Genomic DNA, 23,644 nt, shown 5'->3' with positions numbered 1-23,644 from the left:
GTTTAGCGTTTTCTATACTCAAAATGCTCTGATCCCGAGCAAAATTCTTAACACCGGTGCTCTCCGGCGGTCCATTCTGGTTTCTGGCCATTCCGGCCACTACTGATGTCCCCGTCTCTGACGGACCCTGTTCTGGCTGAGGCTGCTCAATAACATCCGGCTCGTCGCTAAGCCACCCAGTAGCTTCCACTGACCCTTCCAGATCAAACCAGTTAACAGTCACGTCCCCCGAGTCCTGTTCTTTGAAGAATTGAAGGTTGGCTATATCCTCTTCCAGTTTCGCTAGGTCATCTAGCCCCTGATTAGGTCCATACTCTCGAACTACAAAGATTTCTGCCCCCACTGGGAATCCCACCCTTGCCCTAGGCTGATCTATTGAAGTAATGTAGCCACTTGGGTTGTACACAAAGCTTGCAGACCCCTTAGGCCCTGAATCCTCATTACCATTTGCCTCAGCAGTCGTCCCCAATTTTATCTTCGATAGCAACCACCACCAGTTCAGGTTGGGTTTGGAAGGTGCTCAACATGCACAATTTTGTGTTGTCCAGAATGAACACCTCTGGCTTGGGTAGGTGGGAAGAGGTAGTGTATATGCTCGGGTCATATGGAATGGCCGAGGTTTGGATTAGGTTGATACGTTTGGGAGGTGGAGCTTGCTTATATGTGTAGACACCCCATTTTTGACCGTCCTCAAGACTTGGACGTCACCGTTTGAACACTCGGTGATCATCCATGTTCATGTTCGTCTTCAGTTCTCGGAGGTTTCGGTCACGCGCTTTGCCTCAAGACCTCTTGACTTGTTTGTTTTGTGCTTGGTTGTACACCAAACACTTGTGTTTTTGCTTCTGAGGGAATAGAATGGCTTGTTGGCCATTCCCACACCTCACCGGCCTTGGCTTGAGGCCACCGGCCCTGTTTTATTGCTACCGGCCAACTTGTTTGGTCGGTCGGCAATGTCTTTGGTCGACCGGCCATTTTTGTTGGTCAATCGGCCATTTCTACTGGCCGACCCCTGTTCATCTGCTTTATGAAGATATTTAGTGCCAGCTGGCACAGCTGACACGCACAATTATTCCTCTCCATACATGTATATGGAGGGATTTGCCTTTTGTTTAGCTTCTCTTGGAAGCTTGAGGATTTGAGCCTCTATAAAGGGGGAGCTCCTCCTCCCTCCTCCAGGGTTCAAAAAAAAATAGGTTAGAGAGCTTAGATATAGTTTTGTATTTATACTCCCTTGTTTGACTATATTTTGTGCCCTAAAGGGGTGTTTGTTCTTAGTTTTGCACTAAGACACCTAGTGTTACACCATCCTTAGGTTGTTAAGGTTCTAAGGAGTTGTTGTTAGGGTTCTTGGGCTAGTTTTGATCCAAGGAAGGTATTGGAGTGGTGTTCTTGAAGACGTTCTTCAAAGGTGAGAACCTGCCTTCTTTATTCCCCATTTTTGCACAAGCTTTTAGCCTATCTTGCTTATTGTTCTAAGCTTCGACTATAACTAATAAAAGTTCTGATTTTGTGTGTTTTAGAACTTTGTTTAAGGTTTCTTTGAGGTTTGGGGTCGTCTCCCCCCTCCAAGGCCTTGTTAGGCCTTGTTTTAGGCCATACCTTTTGTCCATTGTTTTGGTCTTTGCATGACCTCTCTACCACTGAAATCCAAAGGATTTTTAGTGGTGAAGAGGGGGTTTTGAGGTCCTGAAAAGGACAGGGTCCCCTGTCCTTGTTGTCTTTAATGCTTGCATAAATGGCTTATGTGGTAGCATGTGTATTTAGTTTGTTTTAGCTTCATTTCAGCATGTATTAGGCTTTGTTTTGCCATGATGCACCTCTGTTTTGAGCTGGTTTAGACATGCCATGTATGCTTCATACACTTGTCTTGTAATCCCATGATTTGGCCTTAACATGCACCATGTTGTAACATGTGTTTCTAGCATGATTTTGGCTTAACTCCATGAAGCTTTTAGCCTTGTTGTAGCATGATTAAGCTCTGTTTTTCATTGTTTTGGTCATGCTTGCATTGTTTTGTATAGCCACCATGTAATCTAGCTTATTAGCTTTGAGTGTCCAAGTTGCTAGCATGCTCTATGTGGATCATTTTAGTGGTTTGGCATCACTTAGAATGTTATTTCAGTCCATAAGTCATGCTTATAAACTTACACTTATCATTCCTTTAATGTCTTAAAGAGTTTATGTTTTATGCCTCATGAATGTGTCATCGTGTATGCCACCATGCTTAGGACATTGGGATGCCATCTAAGTGGGTTTTTGGGCTCATTTTGATATGTCCTAACTTTATTTTGGGTCGCTTAAATCGTGCCATGTTTGGTTGTATTATGTGTAGTGTAACACCTCTTTGATGGCCCTGTATGCCTCATGATTTTGCCCCTTCATTTTAGCTTGTTTTGGTTTTGGTCATCGCATGCTTTAGGCTTACTTTAGATTGATTTAGGACTGTTTTGGGTCGTACTTGCCATATACTCTTTTTTTTGTGTTGTTTTGGTTCAAGACCCTCGACTAGTCTTAGGTTTCGGCCTTGAGCAAGCCATACTTGACTTGTTTATGTGATTTGGCATCACTCCTAGCTTCATTTCAGGGCATGTAAGGTTGTCACATTTGCATGCTTTCCTTTCCTTTTAAGTGCTCTTAAAAGTCGCCCTTTCATGCTTAAGTATTGGACCATTAGCATGCATGTTTGTATGCGGTTTTGTCCCTTATCCCTTAGCATTTTGGCCTCTGATTTGGGCCTATTTGAGAGCTGTCCATATTGGTTTAAGTCCACCCCCCGCATGTTGTTGCATGCTTGCCTTGTGTGTTGTCACATACTTGTTACATATTTGATGAATTGCATTTTGTAGCATGCTAGTTCAATTGTGCCTTGATGTGTACTTGGCCCATAACATACTTGTTGCATACTTAATATATTACATGTTGTTGCATGCTAACCACATTGCATTTTGTTGCATGCCATACTAGTTTACATGTTGTTGCATGCTAACCCTATTGCATATTAGTTGCATGCCTGCCTCACATGTTGTTGCATGCTTGGTTTCTTTGCGTGCTTGCTTGCATGCTTAAGTTGCATCGCATTGAGTGTGCATTCCCTTGCCTCTTGATAAACCATTATAGAGGTTAGGGTCCTTCATGTGTTTTATGTGCATTTCATTTGACATTAAAATGCACACTTGGCACCTTGGGCCATTATGCATTGAAATACGTGATTGATGGCCCGAGGGTCAAGAACGATACTCCTTTGAGTCTCAAACATGATAAGGAGGGTGGTGGTGCAAACATTGCTTTGAAAATGGATCGCCATGTTCTGTCTGTCCTCTGCTACAACAAAACAGGTTTCTGTAGGAAGAAATGGTCGGTCGACCATCTTCAATGCCGACCGGCCATTAATTTTTAGCCGAGGTCCCCACAAATGGTCGGTGACCAGTTACTCTTGGCCGGTGGCCTTGAATTTCAGCCGGTGACATCCCATAGTGCTCAGGGAGTGATTCTGAAGCTTCCTTGGGATTTGTGAAGTTTTCAGAAGTACAGATCAGTGTAAACAGAGGCAACATGACGTGGCGATGGATTTCCGAGCGAAGTCGAGCGTGCACGCATTCATCCCTCTTCCCGAGGCCTCTTTACTGCTTTCTTAGCCTAATTAATTTGTTAAATTAGTTAGATGTTGTGTAATATTTAATTAGCTTGTTAGTTAATTAATTTGTATTATTCTTTCGGCCCCTACGTCGAGAGGACGCAATTGTGTAATAAGCATGCGTGCGTGTGATGCATGTCTTCTAACCTCCACTTCTTTCTCCCTTTTACTTAACTGCTTACGATGGTTAGTTCTAGGGCACGTTTCAATTAGCATCCTTATGCTATGCATGTTTACATCATTTATCTGTATTGCATGCACCGGGCTCGGTGCATCATACTAACTGCATTGTATTTAAATTCCAACTTGAATACATGTATCGAATTGTCGCATCTAATATGCCACTTTAGATTAGCCGAGCTTATTCTACTCGCATTTTGCCTGCGATGCATTAGCCATCTTAACATGGACATGGATCATACATTTGATTACTAACATGTTCCTTGTTTTGGCTCGGAGTACACTGCGAGTGTTTACGCTTTAGCATCTTGCATGTGTGTAAGTGTTAACATGACAGCATGCTTGCCATGAGGCTAATTGCTTATGTGATATAACTACCTGAATGCCGATGGGTGAAGGTTGGGTTGCTTGAATTGGAATAATTCGTCGAAACCCGTGTTTTTAGCCTACTTACGAGTAGCAAACTTCAACCGTTTTTCAAACAACAAATATGCGATGTTTTGTTCCAAATTAGGCGACCTAGTCTATACTTGTGTGTTGTGTGCATCATATAGTAAGATTAGCTAATTAATCGAAATAAGAACACATATGTTTTCAAAACTCGATATCATGCTTAGTACAGGCCAATCTTCGAATCGGGTGAGCGGGGGTGTTCATTGCTGACCTTTCCCAATCGTACCCAAGTTCCTGAGCTGAGGCAACTTTGGTGATGATGGACACATGGCCTTCAGCAACGAGTCAAGGTTTCCTAAATTCCCCCAAAATAAATATTTAGGTGGCGACTCTGTATTTGGCAAAACAGTCCATGTTTGGCACTTCTTTCTTAAAAATCAGTTTTCCAAAATGATTTGCCGGATTTGGACTCTTTGGTGATTTATCGGTCTCGCATAGCACTTTGCGGGATTAGATTCAGAACCGTGACATTTGAGTCTGAACCGTGGAAAAGCATAAGCCCGAGGGCGCGTCCACAGTTTCTGGCGACTCTGCTGGGGAGTTTGGAGAACTTGACTCGAACTCATGATATCTTGTTTTGATTACACTTATGTGTCTCTTTGCATTGCATTCGCATTGATGCACCTAGGACACCGTGTTTGCCGTCTGCTATTCTTGAACGGTTTGCCGAAGGCTCGTTTTGAGAAGTGTGCCATAAGGCTGACCGGTTACGGGCTCTGCCACGCTGGGAACACAAACCCCGATTTTAACCGGGGCACCCCCTTTGACCATTCGACCTACTGCATATTCGGAATCCATAGTGACTATTCCAAACTTGGACAGGTTGCTTACCCAATTGTAGGTTGTTTGAAACCGCTGTGTGCGTAGTGAAACCCTAGCTCCTGACAATAGGACAGGGAAACCCTACCCCAACATAGGGGTGTTTTGGCTCTCGCTTGAATGATATTTGTTGTCAGAGTGTGTCTCTACAGGTTGTGTGTATCAGTTTACAAGTCTGTGTATCAAGCCTACGAGCACCAGTTCAGTATTTTGGGAATCAGTTATCTACGGGTATCAGATTCAGTTTTGGGGGCAGTGATTTGGGAACAATGATCAGTGTTTGAGAACAGTGTATTCAGCTTATCAACTGCGTGTTTTTATACCCGACTGTGTGTTGTGTTTATTTAAGTCGTTATGCTGTCTATTTTCGGGTTGTTTATTTCCTTATTATTGCTTCATTTATCTTTTTTTTTGGTAGTTTAGCACAATTGCTTCCGACCAAGCAGATATTCCCCAAGCACTCTGGACTAGAGGTCGTCGACTCCATCGATCTGAGGATCTAGTAGACGGACAACCAGTGTTTTATTCTTCACCCCCAGTTGTCAGGCGGAGGCCGAGAAGATGCAGAATATAGGTACCGAGATTGCCAAATCAGTGGTCTTCGAACAGTCGGGTTAAGATTTCCGAGTCTACTACAGAGATAGACATACCGGTAGTTCATATAGATCAGGGCAGTATGGCAGGAATGGAAGAAATGGTGCGTCAGCTCTAGGGGAGCATGAAAGCCATGCAGGAGGACGCTGTTCGTCAAGCAAAATTTTCCAAACAGCAGGCCGTTGTTATGGCCCAATAGACAGAGCTAATTACCCGACTACAACAGCAAACCGGAGCATCTACTTCACACCGAACCCCCCCCACCAATAGTCCCAATACCTGAGGAGACGGCGAATGTCCAGAATGCCCAGGAGGGTACAGATATCCCAATAGGGCCGGCTCCGCCCTCGATTATACCTCAACTATCCAAGGCACCTACGCCTATCAATCAACTGGACTCTCCCTTTGAGTTCGAGGTGGACCCTACAGCGTTGAAGTTGAGCAAGCTTGAAAAATTGTTCAAGAAATCCCAAGGGGTAAAGTCCATCCCAGACATTGAGGACGGGTATACCGACGCGGCTGTGACGCTGCCAGATCGGTTCAAGATGCCACAAATCGACCGCTTTGACGAGTCCGGGGATCCCATGGTGCATCTACGTTTGTTTTTGGACATACTAAGGCCGATGGGCCTCACCAGACTACAGAAGCTTTCATTGTTTGGCCGGACCCTGTCAAGTGTGGCGGCCATCTGGTACGCAAAATTAGAAGATGATGTCAAGCAGAACTGGGATGAGATGGCCAAGGCTTTCATTGCGCAGTACTCCTATAACACGCAAATCGAAATTACAACCCGTGATCTCGAGACAACAAGGCAGGAGCCTAAGGAGAGTTTCTCTGAATTCGTAGCCCGCTGGACGGCCAAGGCCTCAATGATGGCCATAAGGCCGACGGATAAGGGTCAAATACGGAAGGTTGTGCGCAACCTCTAACCCAAACTAATGCAGAAAATGATCGTGCTCCCCTTCCCTACCTTTTCAGATATGCATGAGATGGGAGTACAGATCGAGGATGCCTTGAAGCAGGATTTGATTGACAATGACAAAGAGCAACCCAGGAGAACCTTCAACCGAAACAACAATGCAGGCACAAGCAGTGTTGCAATTGCCAGAGCTTCAGAAGTAAGCATGGTCACCACCACTCCCCCAAGAACCCTTGCGGCTACACCATTCTCCGGCACGTCCGGTAGTAGCTCGCAAGCAGCCAGATACGCACCCAAGAGCCAAAGAGCCTTCACTCCACTATATATGCTCCTGTCCAAAGCTTTGGGCGTTTTAATTAGAAAAGGGCACTTGAAGCCCCTGGAACCGCGGCCATTGCCAGAAAAACTTCCCCCCTCCCATAACCCGGCGAAGTACTGAGCATTTCACCAACAGCACGGTCATGATACCGACCAATGCTATAGATTACGTCATGAGATTCAGGATCTCATCAACAACAAGGTGATCATGCCTCCAGAGAAACTGAATGTCGCAACCAACCCTCTCCTACCACACAACCAAGCTCCACCTCCCAAACACATAAACTTTATCCAAACCGGGGTCATGTCATACGACCCCAGCATATATATATCACCCCATCTTACCTACCTAAGAAGGAGGTGTTCCTTCTTGATAGCACTGACTTGTGCATGTTGGACATCTCCTGAACCCAACCCGAGCCAATTGTGGTGGCTGTCGAAGACAAAATATGGATGATTTCAAAGGAAGGTGGTACAGTGGATTCAGAGACTGAGGAATTGGGAAGCTTTGCTGAGAAGGTGTACAACCCGAGTGGATACGTTACATCAGTGGGTCAGATTAGGCCAAATGTAGAATTGCCGGTAGGGGCAGAAATTTGTGTACTACAGGGGGATGGACTTGATCAGAGGGTAGAGGCCTTAGCTGTTCTAGAAGGGGACATCGCTGGCCTCCAGATTTTCAACAAACAAGATCCGGGGGACATGACGGTCAACTAGTTCGATTTTGAGGAGTCAGCAGAGGTCACAGGGTGGCTTGACGACCAACCAGATATTGTTGAAGAATCTCAGCTGGAAAAGGGCTTGTCTGGGGCAAGGACATCAATTGTGGCCAGACGGGTCGAGGATCAGAATACATCGCAGAAGAGCGCCGGCGCAAAGAATTTTGCTCAGGATTTGGGCATTTTGAATACAGGAAATTTTGAATAGCAGACTGCATTGACGCAATTAGAACCAGAAGGAATCGAGGACTCTGAGAGAGCCAGAAAAGCCAAGGCCCCTGTGGGGACTGAACCTGCTATGTGCACAAAGATAAAGCGTGCTGCGAGCACCTGGACGAAAAGTACTGCAAGTACAGGGATAGTTACAACGGAGTCGGATAGGTGTCTATCACCTGCCGATGGAATGTGGTGGGAGGACGATGATCTATGTCTTGCCCACACAGATGAGGATTGGGGGAGTAACCAGCCGGATGATACCTGGTATATTGGTGAAGTTGACCATATGACTAGGAGTGGGCGGTATTTCAAACCCCTGCACCTAGATCAACCAGAGGCGTTCGGAAAAGACAATGAGGCGGAGAAGCAGAAAGAAAAGCTACTTGAAGACGAGGCCGTGCTAAAATAGTTGAAAAAGATACAAGCAGACATCTTCTTCTGGAGACTACTTATGGCTTCACGTGTGCATAGACAAGCCGTCCTATCGACAATGGATAAAGCCAAACTCTCAATAGACACCACGCTTGAACAGCTAGTGGGATTGGTTTTTCCAGGAGGGGCTTCCCCGATATAGACCTTTTCCGATAAGGAACTGCCGCCTGAGGGCGCGAATCACAACAAACTGCTCTACATCTCTGTGGAATGTAGAAGCAAATGGATACCGGTGGTTCTCGTCGACACAGGATCTGCTATTAACGTGTGCTCATCAAGGATGACATATGCAATTGGGTTGAAGCCCGCAGACTTTGTGCCAACAGCCTAGGTGATAAGGGCGTATGATAACACAAGCAGAGAACTAATGGGGACGGTGAAAATTCAGACCCAGGTTAGTCTGGGACAACACGAGATTGACTTTCATGTCTTGGACGTTCTCGCAACCTTTAACCTACTTTTGGGGTGGTCGTGGCTGCACCAGGTAAAGGTAGTCTTTTCCACCTTGCACCAGATGTTGAAATACCTCCACGGGAAGGGGGTGGCTATTGTTTTCGGGAATTCGTCAATCCATCCGCCGCCGGAAGTGTCTACACCAGTTTTGGAAATCGAGCATAGCACGGAGGATGTGTTCCTATCGGGTTTTACCCTTGCTGAGGCTCGAGTTGTACAGAACATCTTAGCTGCCGAGGACGGGGTGTATGTTAGCGCTCAATCAGTGTACCTCATGAACAAACTCCAACACATCCCTGGGATGGGACTAGGAAAAAATGGCCGGAAGGGCATTGCAATATCGGCCGAAGTGCCGCACAACCCACATACCTTTGGTTTGGGTTATCTGCCCACCAAGGAGGACTGGGTAAGGAAAGGCGACGAGATGGCTGGGAGAGCCAGAGCGAAGCAGGCAGGGAAGCCTTATGAGTTAATGCACCGACCCATTCAGGGTACCCTGAATGGACGCTTCGTCTGGGAGGGGGAGGATTTTCCGTTCTGCGGCTTCCCAGAGCCATGGTTGAATGTGGAGAGGATTTTTGAGATCTTCTTCGACCTGAAGTTATCCGGGGATGATGTTGCCGAGGAGCGGACAGATCCATCAGCGGAGGTTGAGCAGAATGAGAAAGTGGATTTCGAGAGCACCGAATTTGAAATGGGGGCAGCGTTGGCTTGTCTACTTTTAGATCCTCCGATCGTACAGAAGTGCTTGGTGGATAACTTCTCAGTGTCCATGATCGGGAATGGAACGGCTGTGAGCCCACCTACAAACATTTTGGATGCATTCATCGCACCCTCTCTCATTCGGCAGTATGATGAGGGATTTTTATCAAGCAGCACTGGGTCAGGTAGTGAGCCGGAATCTGATTCGACCGAATCTTTAGGGTCGAAATCAGGTTCCAGCTCGTCTGAGTCTGAGTCCAGTAATCTTGGAGGTGATAACCCGGATACCACAGTCTTGTCCAGGTCGTCTTTTTCTTTCTCTTTTGAGTCTGTTGTAATAAAGGAATCAGACGAATTGGATGTGCTTAATGAGAATGGAATAGCTGTGGCTTCTGCGTACTTTTCTGTGCCTTTGATTTATTGTATTAATCAGGACTTTCAAAATTTTGATGAAAACGACGAGGAAGAAATTCCTCCGATTTTACAACGTCTAATTGATCAAGAGCAGGAGAGATTTGTTAAACCCTTGGTTGATGAAATCACTACAGTTAATGTTGGTGCTAAGAAGGACCCGCGGCTGGTCCAGATCGGGTCCACGTTGTCTTCGGAGGAACGCGAGCGCTTAGTCGCTTTATTAAAAGATTTCAAAGATGTTTTCGTGTGGTCCTACGAAGAGATGCCTGCAATCGATCCTGAGATTGTACAGCACCAGTTCCCTCTTGACCTAGAGGCCCGACCCATTAAACAGAAACTCTGAAGGATCCGCCCGGACTGGGCCCTCAAGATTAAAGAAGAGGTCACCAAGCAAATTGACATAGGGTTCCTGCTCGTATCCAAATAACCAACTTGGTTGGCCAACATTGTTCCGGTGCCGAAGAAGGATGGCAGGATCCGAGTATGCGTGAATTTCAGGGATTTGAACAGAGCCAGTCCGAAGGACGAGTTTCCCTTGCCGCATATTGATGAGTTAGTGGACTTCACAGCGGGGCATGCTTTGCTTTCGTTCATGGATGGATTCTCGGGCTATAATTAGATAGTAATGGCACCTGAAGACCAGGAGAAGACTGCTTTCACCACCCCATGGGGGACTTACTGTTACAGAGTGATGCCATTTGGGTTGAAGAACGCTGGCGCTACATATCAACGGGCCGCAACCACAATATTGCATGACATGATACACAAAGAGGTTGAGGTGTATGTGGACGACATGATTGTTAAGTCCAAAGAAAGAGAGGACCACTACGCCGCCTTGCAAAAGTCCTTCCAAAGGATCAGAGAATTTCAGTTGCAGCTGAATCCTTAGAAGTGTACGTTCGATGTCACAGCAGGGAAAATGTTGGGGTTTCTGATTACACAAAGTGGTACCAAAGTCGACCCTTCCAAAATCAAGGCCATCTTAGAAATGCCACCACCAAGGACTGAAAAGGAGGTGCAAGGCTTTCTGGATAAAGTACAATTCATAAGATGGTTTCTCTTAAAATTAACCTTGACTTGTGAACCACTTTTTGGTCTCCTGAAGAAAGGAAAGAAGTTCCAATGGGACGGCCGATGCCAAGCTACTTTTGAACAGATCAAGGAATACTTACAGAAACCACCCGTGTTGTCACTGCCCGAGCCGAGGAAATCGTTGATTTTGTATCTTTCAGTAACTGAGACTACAATGGGCTGCATGCTCGCACAAGAGTCTGAGGACAAGGTGGAGATGCTGGAGTATGAAGATGCTGGAGTATGAAACCCGCTACACACCGTTGGAAAAGGCTTGCTTAGCGTTGGTATGGGCTACTAGGAAGCTGCAGCACTACCTATTAGCTCACTGTATAATGTTGGTTTCAAGATTAGATCCCATCAAACATCTCTTCGAGAAACCGACACTTATGGGTAGGTTAGCTCGTTGGTTGCAGTTGCTTTTCCGAATTCGATCTAAAATATGTGACGCGCCAAGTCAGTCAAGGGAAGAGCGGTAGTGGAGTTCTTAGCCGATCATCCAGTGGAAGGAGGTGAAGCAGTTGAGTACTTATTCCCCGATGAGGCCATTTTGCATATCGAAGACGAAACTTGGACGATGTACTTTGACGGAGCGTCAAACCAATACGAGTATGGGGTAGGAGTGTTGCTAATAGCACTTGACAATTCCCGTATCCCTCTGGCTTTCAAACTCCGGTTCAAAGTCTCGAACAATGAAGAAGAATATGAAGCATGCATTGCTAGTTTAGAAGCAGCCCTGAAACTAGGGGCAAAACGGTTAGACGTCATCGGGGACTCGAACCTTGTTGTATCTCAAGCAAAAGGAGATTGGAAAGTCAAAGAAGAAAACATGATAATGTATCATCAGACCTTGGACTTGTTAATTCCTCGGTTTGAGAAACTAAACTTTGCTCATTTGTTAAGAGAGAACAACAGGTTCGCAGATTCACTAGCAACTCTATCTTCCATGATAGACATCCCTTTCGGAGTCCTGATGCGTCTGATCATCATTGACCAGAAATTTGCACGGGCCTACGAGTCAATTGCTGCCATAGAAGAGGTTCAAGATGAGAACCTCTGGTACTACGATGTCTGGAACTTCTTGGAAAAAGAGGCGTATCCACCAGGAGCAAATGCCAAGGATAAAAGCGCAATCAGAAGAATGGCCGTTCAGTTCAAGAGAGGTCATCTGGGAATGCATAAGTTGTGCGTTGATGCCGAAGAATCAAAGTGCTTAATGGAGGCCATCCATGGAGGAGAGTGCGGAACGCATATGAACGGAGTAATGTTAGCTCGGAAGATCCTCAGACAGGGTTACTACTGGTCCACCATGGAGGAAGATTGTATCAGCTTTGTTCGGTGATGCCACAAATGTCAGATCCATGCAAACTGCATGAACATCCCACCGTCGAAGCTGTACAATATGACTTCGCCATGGCCATTTTCAGTTTGGGGAATCCATGTGATCGGGGCCGTCACTCCGAAGGGGTCTAATGGGCATGAGTTCATTCTGGTCGCGATAGACTATTTCACAAAGTGGGTTGAGGCCCAATCTTATGCGGTGTTGAAGGCGTCGCACGTTGCGAAGTTTATCAGGAACAACATCATCTGTCACTATGGGGTCCCGAACGAGATTATCTCAGATAATGGTTCCCACTTCAAAAATGAAGTGATTGACTTGTTGGAGAAATACAACGTGGCTTTTCATAAGTCATCCACATATCGGCCGCAGACCAACGGAGCAATTGAGGCCGCCAACAAGAATATCAAGTGTATTTTACAGAAGATGATGGAAACCTACCGGGACTGGCCAAATAAGCTGCCATTTGCTCTGTGGGGCTACCAGACTTCAATTAGAACTTCTACTGGAGCGACTCCGTATTCATTGGTTTATGGGGTGGAGGCCGTTCTACCTATCGAAATTGAGGTTTCGTCTTTGCGAGTGCTGGCTGAATGTCGGATAGTCGAAGCAGATTGGCAGCAAAGCAGATTTGAAGAACTTATGCTCTTTGATGAAAGAAGGCTGAAAGCACTGTACCATGTTCAAGGTTATCAACGAAGAATCTCCAGGGCTTTCAACAAGTAGGTTAAGTCCAGAAATTTGAAGGAAGGAGATTTGGTGCTCAAAGACAACCGAGCTCCCATCCATGATCCTAGGGGCAAGTTCAGACCCAATTGGACTGGTCCCTACATTATTAAGTCTATTTGGTCGGGTGGAGCTATTGTTCTGATGGACCTAGACGGCCTAGAGTTCTCACAGTCGATCAACATGGACAAGTTTATGAAATATTACCCTTGAGAGGCTCGCTAGGCCGAAAACCCAAAAGGGCGACCTAAGCAAAAGTTAGAGCATGAAAAATTTGAAATTACAAAAACTGAGCTCGCAAGGTTGAGAACCCACAAAGGGCGGCCTTGACAAATGTTAGAGCGTAAAAGGAGAGTGAAAATACTAGAGTGAACCTAAGCCTGAACTATGTAAGGCTTGATTCCCATGTTTGGGATACGTAGGCAACTTCATCCTGAAGTTCAGCCATAAACTTTCCCCTATCAACTTTGTCCATTTGATCATCTCTGTCATCTTTTTCTATTCAGCATTCAAGAGTTCGGTTGTGATCTCCGGTGTAGTGCTACTCAGACTAGGGGCAACTTTCCAGTTGCCGGAATCGGGGGTTGTGCATCTCAGTGACAGATCTCAGGCGTGTCCAGTTTTGATCCATGTCGAAAATGATTTTGAAAAGTTTTAATAAAAGTTGATTTTGTTCAAATTAATCTTTTTACAACTTAGACCATTTTTGGACCAAAGCGGAAAATTTTCAGTACCCACAACCTTCAATTTTATTGATTTCAATACAGAGTCCTCCTGCTCTTGCATACAAATTGAAGTTACTTTTGGTTACATTCATAAAGAAAACTAAAAAGTACTAATAAAGCAATAAATCCGAGGCATAGCTAAGTCTGGTGTTCCTGCGCCCCCTCCCAGAGCTGGTCGAAGCTTCTGACGCCAAGCTGGGCCCAATCTGTGCCTCTTCATTCAGCCAATCTATGCACTCATCAGACAAAGTGCAACTGAAAGTGGGAGCAGGGGCCAGAAGCTCTCTCGTTCTCCATACCATGGCATACCAGGCAAGCTGTGCGCCTCGGACTAGGAATGCAGCAGGGTACTCTATCCCCTCTGGCGGGCAAGTCTGATCATGGCCGAACTGGCGCTGGAACTGGAAAGGAAAGTAAAACACACAGTGCGTCAGACCAATCAACTGAATCCCAGTCTGCCGGGACATGCTATAGCTCATTACCGGTAGATTGAGCCAAGGACAACGCCAAGCAATGCAATCTGCGGACAAATTGCACATCCAGTCAAACTACCATCCCTCATCAAGGGCATCAACTAGGCGACATCGGAAGAAATAGCCGCGAGCTGAGTATGCTGGGCAAGAGTCCACAACCTGTAATTTGTCCATCAACCACACCTGGGGAGGGATGAAAAATGAGGGATTAAAGAATAGAGAGGTGTATGTTGAGAAAAAAAGTGAGAAAATGGTTTTGAGAGAAAAACTGAGCTTGAGGGTCGAGTGATGTGAGCAATATATATGTGAGGAAAGGTGGGAACGTTACCTGCAGCAGTAGTGGACTCCCCGCAAATCTGGTCGTCTCCCGGCGATGGAAAGCATCGAAGCCCATCAATGTCTCGGCCAATGACATGGCAATGTAGCTTTTGCCTTCCCATAAGCCTTGGGAACCTCGATCAACCGGACACTAGATCCTCCGGAACCTGAGGCGAACAAGAAATGAGAGAGCATGCACAAACAAAGGGCATGTCGCCGAAAGCCTTGCCAATGATGGTCACCGCGGTCACCGGCATCGGAAAACCGACAAATCAAACTCGGAATATCCAGCGTTCCATCACAAATCAAAGATCGAGCATTGTGCATAGTGAGCCCACACATTCGCCTTAAGGCTTGGGCGTGACCGAAGCGAAGTTGGGGCAAGATTTCTTCGTTGCGCTCGGATTCCATCAAAGCTTGGAAATCTCCGAAGGTAGGACACACCTCTTGCCCGCCAAAGCTAAAGACATGTGTTACTGGATTCCAAAACTTCACCGCGGCATGGAGGAACGGAAAGTGCAGCGGAGTGTGACTCAGCGTGAATAGTGCATTTACGCCAAAGCCCCGGAAATTCAGCTTTTTCGAGCCATCAAAGTTGGCAATCCAAGTTTTGAGATTTTGGGTAAGAAACTCTTCCATTTGGTGCAAATCAGTGTTGAAATGAGGAAAACTATGAAGCTGAGGATTTTGTAGAGGATAAGGTGTTGAGTGGAAGACAGGTGTCAACATTCTGGAGGTCCTTACCATTTTTGGCCGGTCGACCAAAAGTAGTGCCGACCGACCATCTATTTTGGCCGATCGGCTAAAATGTTGGCCGATTCCCATTAGTTTTGGCCGATGATGTTTCCCTTTGGCTGATGGCCTCTAATATTGCTCTAAGCTGAATAAATGTTAAGCATGCTAAAAAAACTGGTGATTGACACCACTTCCAATGCCTTCTGATGATGTCTTTGCGAACTAGCACCTGTTACTTCGTCTTGTTTATAGAGTTATTGTACATCTGCTTATCGAGTTGTATTTTACATTCTTTAAGTCTTTTCTTTGCTTATCGAGTTGTATTTACAATTGGTTAGCTTATCGAGCTCTTTGTTTTGATTATCGAGTTGTTTTTGTCAAGTGCTTACTTTTCAAACAAAGGTTCAAATCTCATTTACATTGTTATATGCAATGCGATGCGATGCATAAAAAATAACACCTTTTGAACAAAATAACTGTTTCATTTCCATCATGTCTTTTGCAAAAAGTACATAGCTTTGAGAAAGTAAAACCTGCCTGAGGCAGTGCAATGTGTTTAAACTACCAGTAAAAAAATAAAAGAAAAAGTAAAGAGAAAAGGGGAGAAGGGTAGCAGAGTGTCTGGATTAATACCAGTGGCCTCCCCTTATGGTCGATGCACCTCCCACGCCCTTGTTTGGGTCAATCATGTGGTTTGGCACCTTCATTACTCCAGACAGTGCAAGAAAGTGCACTTTTTGAACCTTAATAGACCTTCATGTTGACCTCGAGCCATATCTTCTATGAGCGATGCTCAGTACGTGCAGGGAGTATCCTTTCTCGTATCCTTTTCTTGTATCTTGCGAATTCCACAAATCGCTTTACTTATGTTGTATTACGTTGCTTCGTTTTGACTTTAATAAAGCGCGCTCTTTACGCATCTTGCGCTGAACGATGCCTCGTCTTGTTTTGAAATTGCATCTCAACATCATGAATAACATGCCTTTACCATGCTTCAGTTGAATACGTGCCTTTCTCTGTTCTCGCATTGTTACACACATTGCATGCGTTTTCGCGTATGCTTTACTTACATGTGTTTATGCACCCTTCTCACATTGTTACACACATTGCATGCGTTTTCGCGTATGCTTTACTTACATGTGTTTATGCACCCTTCTCGCATTGTTACACACATTGCATGCGTTTTCGCGTACGCTTTACTTACATGTGTTTATGCACCCTTCTCGCATTGTTACACACATTGCATGCGTTTTCGCGTATGCTTTACTTACATGATTTATGCACCCTTCTCGCATTGTTACACACATTGCATGCGTTTTCGCGTATGCTTTACTTACATGTGTTTATGCACCCTTCTCGCATTGTTACACACATTGCATGCGTTTCTGCGTATGCTTTACTTACATGTGTTCATTTCTGCTATACACATTGCTTGCGTTAGCGCGCCTACTTTACTTACATGTGTACATTTTATTCCTGCTTTACACATTGTACATGTTGTCTCATGTGCTTTACTTACATGTGTACATTTTATTCTTTGCTTTACACATTACATGCATTTTCGCGTGTGCTTTACTTACATGTGTATACTTTGCCTTACCTTCACACGTTGTATACGTTGTCGCGTATGCTTTACTTACATGTGTTTGTGCCTTCATAGCATTGTTATGTTTGTTTCAAATCGCATTGTTATGCACACACTCGGGTTGCGTTGTTATGCACCCCTTCCATCCGCATTGTTATGCACACTTCACTTGCGTTGTTACGCACTTCTCACTTGCATTGCTATGCATGTTTCTAACAATACTGTACCTATTAAGTTTTCTTTCTTTTTCAAGCACGATATTGTATGTACGGTTTATTTGAAGCTGGCATGACCAGACGGACCGCACAGGCACGATATTGTATGTACGATTCATTTGAAGCTAGCACGACCAGACGAACCGGACAGGTATTGTACTCTCCGCGTGAGACGTAGCGAGAATTGAATAATTCTCTTACATCCTTCCTGCATGTAATGTGGTTAGATTTGTACCCGCCTGCTTAAACTGTTGCATTTATTGTATGTATTTGCGTCGTTACAGCTCTCTTTGCAAGATCATAAGTTATGTTCGGCATCATGCATGTTCTTTGCATCTTGCCCCTGCCTACGGGCACATATCTTGCTAGCTTGTATGCTTTGTCTAAGTCTTCGGCCATGTCAAAAATGGGTCGTCTCTAGGCTTTGACACTCACTCCCGTCACTGTTATGACTTTCGAGTTCTGTTAAAGAGGGGCAACTGTAGACACCCCATTTTTGACCGTCCTCAAGACTTGGACGCCACCATTTGAACACGCGATGATCATCCATGTTCGTGTTCGTCTTGAGTTCTCGGAGGTTTCGGTCACGCGCCTTGTCTCAAGACCTCTCGACTTGTTTGTTTTGTGCTTGGTTGTACACCAAACACTTGTGTTTTTGCTTCTGAGGGAAGGGAATGGCTTGTTGGCCATCCCCACACCTCACCGGCCTTGGCTTGAGGCCATCGGCCCTGTTTTATTGCTACCGGCCAACTTGTTTGGTTGGTCGACAATGTCTTTGGTCGGCCGGCCATTTTTGTTGGTCAATCGGCCATTTCTGCTGGCCAACCCCTGTTCATCTACTTTATGAAGATATTTAGTGCCAGCTGGCACACACAATTATTCCCCTACATACACGAGTATGGAGGGATTTGCCTCTTGTTTAGCTTCTCTTGGAAGCTTGAGGATTTGAGCCTCTATAAAGGGGGAGCTCCTCCTCCCTCCTCCAGGGTTTAGAAAAATTAGGTTAGAAAGCTTAGATATAGTTTTGTATCTATACTCCCTTGTTTGACTATATTTTGTGCCCTAAAGGGGTGTTTGTTCTTAGTTTTGCACTAAGACACCTAGTGTTACACCATCCTTGGGTTGTTAAGGTTCTAAGGAGTTGTTGTTAGGGTTCTTGGGCTGATTTTGATCCAAGGAAGGTGCTGGAGTGGTGTTCTTGAAGAAGTTCTTTAAAGGTGAGAACCTACCTTCTTTATTCCCTATTTTTGCACAAGCTTTTAGCCTATCTTGCTTATTGTTTTAACCTTCGACTATAATAGATAAAAGTTCTAATTTTGTGTGTTTTAGAACTTTGTTTAAGGTTTCTTTGAGGTTTGGGGTCGTCTTCCCCCTTCAAGGCCTTGTTAGGCCTTGTTTTAGGCCATACCTTTTGGGCATTGTTTTGGTCTTTGCATGACCTCTCTACCACTGAAAATCGGTTTTGACGTCCTAAAAAAGAGAGGGTCATCCCCTCTCCTTGTTGTCTTTAATGCTTGCATAAATGGCTTATGTTGTAGCATGTGTATTTAGTTTGTTTTAGCTTCATTTCAGCATGTATTAGGCTTTGTTTTGCCATGATGCACCTCTGTTTTGAGTTGGTTTAGACATGCCATGTATGCTTCATACACTTGTCCTGCAATCCCATGATTTGGCCTGAACATGCACCATGTTGTGACATGTGTTTCTAGCATGATTTTGGCTCAACTCCATGAAGCTTTTAGCCTTGTTATAGCATGCTTAAGCTCTATTTTTCATTGTTTTGGTCATGCTTGCATTGTTTTGTATAGCCACCATGTAATCTAACTTATTAGCTTTGAGTGTCCAAGTTCCTAGCATGCTCTATGTGGACATTTTAGTGGTTTGGCATCACTTAGAATGTTATTTGAGTCCATATTTCATGCTTATAAACTTACATTTATCATTCCTTTAATGTCTTACAGAGTTTGTGTTTTATGCCTCGTAAATGTGTCATCGTGTATGCCATCATGCTTAGGTCATTGGGATGTCATCTAAGTGGGTTTTGGGGCTCATTTTGATATGTCCTAACTCTATTTTGGGTCGCTTAAATTGTGCCACGTTTGGTTGTATTAGGTGTAGTGTAACACCTCTTTGATGGCCATGCATGCCTCATGATTTTGCCCCTTCATTTTAGCTTGTTTTGGCTTTGGTCATCGCATGCTTTAGGCTTACTTTAGCTTGATTTAGGACTGTTTTGGGTCATACTTGCCATATACTCTTTGTTTTTGTGTAGTTTTGGTTCAAGTCCCTTGACTAGTCTTAGGTTTCGGCCTTGAGCATGCCATACTTGACTTGTTTATGTGATTTGGCATCACTCCTAGCTTCATTTCAGTGCATGTAATGTTGTCACATTTGCATGATTTCCTTTCCTTTTAAGTGCTCTTAAATGTCGCCCTTTCATGCTTAAGTATTGGACCATTAGAATGCATGGTTGTATGCGGTTTTATCCCTTATCCCTTAGCATTTTGGCCACTGATTTGGGCCTATTTGAGAGCGGCCCATATTGGTTTAAGTCCACCCCCGCATGTTGTTGCATGCTTGCCTTGTGTGTTGTCACATACTTGTTGCATATTTGATGAATTGCATTTTGTAGCATGCTAGTTCAATTGTGCCTTGTTGTGTACTTGGCCCATAACATACTTGTTGCATACTTAATATATTACATGTTGTTGCATGCTAACCCCATTGCATTTTGTTGCATGCCATACTAGTTTACATGTTGTTGCATGCTAACCCTATTGCATATTAGTTGCATGCCTGCCTCACATGTTGTTGCATGCTTGGTTTCTTTGCGTGCCTACTTGCATGCTTAAGTTGCATCGCATTGAGTGTGCATTCCCTTGCCTCTTGATAAACCATGATAGAGGTTAGGGTCCTTTATGTGTTTTCTGTGCATTTCATTTGACATTAAAATGCACACTTGGCATCTTGGGTCATTATGCATTGAAATGCGTGATTGATGGTCCGAGGGTCGAGAACCATACTCCTTTGAGTCTCAAACATGATAAGGAGGGTGGTTGTGCAAACATTTCTTTGAAAATGAATCACCATGTTCTGTCTGTCCTCTGCTGCAGCAAAACAGGTTTCTGCAGGAAGAAATGGTCGGTCGACCATCTTCAATGCCGGCCGGCCTTTAATTTTTAGCCGAGGTCCCCACAAATGGTCGGTGACCAGTTACTCTTGGCCGGTGGCCTTGAATTTCAGCCGGTGACATCCCACAGTGCTCAGGGAGTGATTCTGAAGCTTCCTTGGGATTTGTGAAGTTTTCAGAAGTACAGATCAGTGTAAACGGAGGCAACATGACATGGCGATGGATTTCTGAGCGAAGCCGAGCGTGCACGCCTTGATCCCTCTCCCTGAGGCCTCTTTACTGCTTTCGTAGTTTAATTAATTTGTTAAAGTAGTTAGATGTTGTGTAATATTTAATTAGCTTGTTAGTTAATTAATTTGTATTATTCTTTCGGCCCCTCCGTCGAGAGGACGCAATTGTGTAATAAGTGTGCGTGCGTGCGATGCATGTCTTCTAACCTCCACTTCTTTCTCCCTTTTACTTAACCGCTTACAATAGTTAGTTCTAGGGCACGTTTCAATTAGCATCCTTATGCTATGCATGTTTGCATCATTCATCTGTATTGCATGCACTGGGCTCGGCGCATCATACTAACTGCATTGTATTTAAATTCCAACTCGAATACATGTATCGAATTGTCGCATCTAATATGCCACTTTAGATTAGCCGAGCCTATTCTAGTTGCATTTTGCCTGCAATGCATTAGCCATCTTAACATGGACTTGGATCATACATTTGATTACTAACATGTTCCTTGTTTTGGCTCGGAGTACACTGTGAGTGTTTACGCTTTAGCATCTTGCATGTGTGTAAGTGTTAACATGACAGCATGCTTGCCATGAGGCTAATTGCTTATGTGATATAACTGCCTGAATGCCTGTGGGTGAAGGTTGGGTTGCTTGAATTGGAATAATTCGTCGAAACTCGTGTTTTTAGCCTACTTACGAGTAGCAAACTTCAACCGTTTTTTAAACAACAAATATGCGATGTTTTGTTCCAAATTAGGCGACCTAGTCTATACTTGTGTGTTGTGCGCATCACATAGTAAGATTAGCTAATTAACCGGAATAAGAACACATATGTTTTCAAAACTCGATATCATGCTTAGTACAGGCCGATCTTCGGATCGGACGAGTGGGGGTGCTCATAGCTGACCTTCCCCAATCGTACCCAAGTTCCCGAGCCGAGGCAACTTTGGTGATGATGGACATGTGGCCTTAGGCAACGAGTCAGGGTTTCCTAAATTCCCCCAAAACAAATATTTAGGTGGCGACTTTGTATCTGGAAAAGCAGTCCATGTTTGGCACTTCTTTCTTAAAAATTAGTTTTCCAAAACGATTTGTCGGATTTGGACTCTTTGGTGATTTATCGGTCTCGCATAGCACTTTGCGGGATTAGATTTGGAACCGTGACATTTGAGTCCGAACTGTGGAAACACATAAGCCCGAGGGCGTGTCCATAATGTGGTGGGAGAGGGTTGGTTGTGACATTCGGCTTCTCCGGAGGCACGATCACCCTGTTGTCGATGAGATCCTGAATCTCATGACGCAATCGAAAGCACTGGTCGGTTTCATGACCATGCTGGGGGTGAAAGGCGCAGTACTTCGCTGGGTTATGGGAGGGAGGAAGCTTTTCTAGTAAGGGTCGCGGCTCTAGGGGCTTCAAGTGCCCTTTCTTGATCAAAACCCCAAAGCTTTGGACAAAGGCATGTATAGTGGGGTGAAGGTTCTTTGGCCTCGGGGTGCATACTTGGCTGTTTGCGAGCTACTTCCGGATGCACCGGTAAAGGATGTAGCTGCAAGGGTTTTTGGAGTGGTGGTGGTGACCATTCCGACATCTGAAGTTCGGGCAGCTGCAGCACTGCTTGTGCCTGCATTCGTACTACAGTTGAATACCCTCTTGGGCTACTCTCTCTCATGGTCAATCGGACCTTGTTTCATGGTGTCCTCGATCTGCACCTCGATCTCATGTAAATCTGCAAAAGTGGGTAGGGAAGGACGATCATCTTTTGTATGAGCTTGGGCTGGAGGTTGCGCACAACCATCCGTATATGGTCTTTGTCAATCGGCCTGATGGTCCTCATCGAGGCTTTACCCTCCAATGGGTTACAAAATCAAAGAAGCTCTCCTTTAGCTCTTGCCTGGTTGTCTCGAGATCACGAGTTGTCAGCTCGATCTGCATGTTGTAGGAGTATTGAGCTATGAAGGCCTCAGCCATCTCTTCCTAGCTTCTCTTGACAGAGTCCTTTAGCTTCGCGTACCAAATAGCCATTGCACTCGACAGGGTCCGGCAAAACAGGGAAAGCTTTTGTAATCTAGAGAGGCCCATTGGCCTTAGGATATCCGAAAACAGCCGCAGGTGCACCATTGGATCTCCAGAACCGTCGAAGCGGTCAATATGTGGCATTTTAAATCGGTGTGGCAGAGTCACGCCCGAGTCGGTATATCCATCCTCTATATTCGGAATGGATTTCACGCCTTGAGCCTTCTTGAAAAGCTTTTCTAGCTTGCTCACTTTTAGCGCTGTTGGATCCACCTCAAATTCAAACGGTGAATCCACTAGATTGGTGGGCGGTTTGGATAACTGGGGTAGGATTGGAGGCGGAGCCGGCCCCGTTGGAACATCCGTATTTTCCTGGACGTTGGCGGTCTCCCCGTGTATTGGAACTCTTGGTAGGGGAGGAGCTGGGTGCGAAGCAAATGCTCCGGTTTGCTGCTGTAGCCTGGCGATTAACTCTGCCTGTTGGGCCACTACTTTTGCTTATCATACAACCACTTCTACCTGACGGGCAGTATCCTGCTGCATGGCTTGCATACTCTCCTAGAGTTGACGCATCAACTCTTCCATACCTGCCATAAGGTGCTAGTCTAACTGAATAACCGGTATATCTATCTCTGCAGTAGACTCGGAAATCTCAACCCGACTACTCAAGGACCACTGATCTGGTAACCGCTGTAGCGATGCACTGCGCCTAGCTGATCTCCATCTAATAACCGGGGGTAATGAGTGGTACACTGGTTGTCCGTCTATCAGATCCTCGGATCGATGAAGTCTACGACCTCTAACCCAGAGTGCTTGGGGAATATCTGTCTGGTCAGATGCAATTGTGCTAAACTACCTTGCAAAAAGATAAATAAAGCATAATAAGGAAACAATGAACAGAAAAACGGACAGCGTAACGGCTTAAATAAAGACAACACACAGTTGGCAAGACAACACACAGTTGGCACTTGTAAGTTGAATACACCGTTCTCAAACATTGTTTACTGTGCCCAAATTGCTGCCCCAAAACTAATACCCTCAGGTAAAACTGATTCTTCAAATACTGATGCCCGCAGGCCTGATACCCAGACTTGCAAACTGATACAAGCATTCCTGTAGAGGCACACTCTTAAAGCACATAGCAAGCAAATGAGAGCCAAAAACACCCCTATGTTGGGGTAGGGTTTCCCTGTCCTATTTTGTCAGGAGTTAGGGTTTCACTATGCACAC

This window comes from Camellia sinensis, chromosome 8, assembly GCF_055761805.1.
Source record: "Camellia sinensis isolate YWXY chromosome 8, ASM5576180v1, whole genome shotgun sequence".
Lineage (NCBI taxonomy): Eukaryota > Viridiplantae > Streptophyta > Magnoliopsida > Ericales > Theaceae > Camellia > Camellia sinensis.
Note: the sequence above shows the minus strand (reverse complement) of the source record.